General features: G+C 42.2%; 1 pseudogene; it reads left to right on the top strand.

Moving 5' to 3' along the window:
• Window positions 1–2495, top strand: part of LOC111813842 — a 5755-nt pseudogene extending 3260 nt beyond the window's left edge.
• The last annotated feature ends 448 nt before the right edge of the window (window positions 2496–2943 follow it).

Raw genomic sequence — 2943 nt, 5'->3', positions numbered from 1 at the left:
TTCTTTCTTTCTTTCTTTCTTTCTTTCTTTCTTTCTTTTTTTCTTTCTTCCTTTCTTATCAAGTATCGACCTCAGAAGTTTGCATTTGCCACACAGGCACTTTTGTCATTGAGCTATCTCCCCAGTAGTTGACTTTTTCACTCATAGCAAACAAGAAAATGTTTCTAAAAGTGAGAAATTCAAAGTAATTTAAACACAAGAAATGGATAAAGTGTATTTTAAAGGTTTTTGACCCAAGGCTAGTAGCAGAGTTGTAGCATGTGACAAAATAGAAGTTAAAATTCCTTCCACAGGAATTAAAATTATTACAACTCATAATGTCTACTCTAAAGAAAGAATTATACTTAATTGGACTTTGCGACTGCTAGAAGTTCTGTGTCTATGTTGGTAAATACTGCTCCAAGAGATTACCAGGGAACAAAATGTCTACTAAGTATAAGAGGCCCAGAGAAGAAAGTTCCCTGAAGCTACAATGTACACAGTTCTGTCATTGAGGCCTTCTGATCAAACACACACACACACACACACACACACACACACACACACACACACACACGTCACGCCTTCAGAGAAAATCAGAGTACTCTTGAAGTGTTCTGAAAAAAAAAACAGAAAAATATAAGATGTGAATGAAAAATATAGTCAACATTTACATTTTTATTACAGTAAATAACATGTTGCCATTAATCTCCTTAAAACACTCTCTATTCCTTTGCATACTTATCCTACCATACGTGTCACCTTATGAAGTAGTTTTGTCGGTTCTCTTCTTTGCTTGTGGTCAGCTGCTAGGGCTGTCTCAATGTCCTAAATCAATTAAAGCATTTGCCTTTATGGTCATTCTGACCAGAAATCCTATCCTGTTAGATCTATTGAAGAGGTAGATTAAGGACACACCTTCATGTTTTTATGGGTCTGTGTTTCTGCTGCAATCACCAATTTTTCATGAAACTGTTAGAACAGGAAAGAAAGATTTTCAGAAAGTCTAAGAATGATGGGAGAAATGTATTTGTGGCAAGAACAAATATACTGGGGATATGGGCAATGAATGTCTTTCCTTGCATTATTTTTCTAAACATTAACCACATACTTCAAATAACACCCCCAAAACATCATTCAGAAATAAATTTTTGAAATGTTACTGATCCTAAAAGAATAAACTCCAGCTCTTGTGGCAATGATCTTTGGAAGTGGCAAATTATTACATAAGTTACTAAACCATAAATTCAGAACCCAAAAGATTCCATGGTCTCAGAGGCTGAGAGAAGAGGTTCACTGTGAATTTGAGGCCAGTCTGGCAAAATGTGGGTTACAGGACAGCCTGAAATACATGCTTACCTCCTGTCTCAAAAAGAATGCCAAAAATTTTCAACACTGATCTTACTAAGTGGCTTATTGTTAGGTGAGTTTCCAGAAACCTGAGTTCAGAAAACAGGAGAATCTATGGTCTGCACTCCTCTACTTCAGGTATCTGATGGCTGTAACTTGGACAAAAGGAGTAAGTGACTCAAGTCTGCACTGAAAAAGATATGTCCATCCAGCCTCCTCCTAACATCACAGGCACTGAACTTGATATACTAAGAAAACTGAAACCTCCAGACCTAAGGTAAAGGGATTATAAGTAGGACAAGACCTTGCAAGAAAGGATCATTCCATCAGTGGTATTTTCGCTGCTAACACTGAGAGCTCTGTGCCCTTAGTGCTTGGACATAGTAACAACTCTGAAGGCTTCATAGGCTGCAGGTTCCATTCTCATACATTCGATGTGGCTTAACTCAGAAGGTTTGACCTGACCAAGGTGCTGAACTCCTGGGCAGGGGAATCTCATTTGCGTGGACATCCTGCCTGTTGCCCGCCCCAGGATCTGAAGAGTTTTTATGAGCTGCAGGGCTGCTTGTGTGCTCTGCAGTCTTGAGAAGCACAGTCCTGGGCTGTCTGCACCATGGCCTGGGCTCCTCTCCTCCTCACATTTCTGGCTCACATCACAGGTCAGCAGGGATTTTCTGGCTGGGGCTGTGGAAGGCAGCAGTGTTCCCTCTGTCTTCTCTCCTAACCAACTGTTTCCTCATTTCTTTCCAGGGGCTGAATCTCAGGCTATAGTGACTCAGGAATCTTCACTGTACATCTCTCCTGGAGGGACGGTCACACTCACTTGTGACTGCAGTACTGGAGCTGTCACAACCAGTAACCATGTTCTCTGGGTCCAACAGAAACCCTTCCAAACAACTCGGGGTCTCATAGGTGGTGCCAACAGCCGGTTCTCTGGCATCCCTGCCCGATTCTCAGGCTCCTTGCTTGGAAACAAGGCTGCCCTTACCATCACAGGGGCCCAGCCTGAAGACGAGGCCACCTATTACTGTGCCCTGTGGTGCAGCAACCATTTCCACAGTGGCACACACACATGGGGAAGGGAGACAAAAACTCCCTTGTGTAGGCTCAGCCTGTGCACCTCAGCACCTCCTGCATACAAACACAAGATTCGGAATCATGTCTAGTGGCTGACAGAGAGGAGAATCTTTGGAAACTTAGAAGGCAACCATACCAGGTAAACAGTGCCAGAGCACCAGAGAAAGCCACCTTTGCCAATGTCTGTCCTTCTGTAACCCTCTCCTCAGTGTTTGTGTAACCCTCTCTGAAGTGTTTAATTGGTACATTAAATTTGAAGGTGAAGGAGTTAGTAACCAAAAATACTTGTCTTAGGAGATGGCAGTAGCTCCATTTAGTCTGTGCTTTCATCACTTGAAGAGCAAATTTTCTTCAAGTTGTAGTCTGTTCAGAGTCAGTATGCAGGCCACCCACAAGAGGGCAAGGACAGAACTCAAGAAAAATAGAAAAGCATTTGTGTACCTAGGAATCAGCAATGCAGCCAGAAATCTGAGTGTCAGAGAGCTAGGAAAGACAGGAGAGACAGTAGCTGGCATTTCTTAGTCCCAAGAGTATCAT

Source organism: Octodon degus, unplaced genomic scaffold (genome assembly GCF_000260255.1).
Source record: "Octodon degus isolate 3935 unplaced genomic scaffold, OctDeg1.0 scaffold00230, whole genome shotgun sequence".
NCBI lineage: Eukaryota > Metazoa > Chordata > Mammalia > Rodentia > Octodontidae > Octodon > Octodon degus.
Note: the sequence above shows the minus strand (reverse complement) of the source record. Positions and strands in the feature narration are given on the sequence as shown.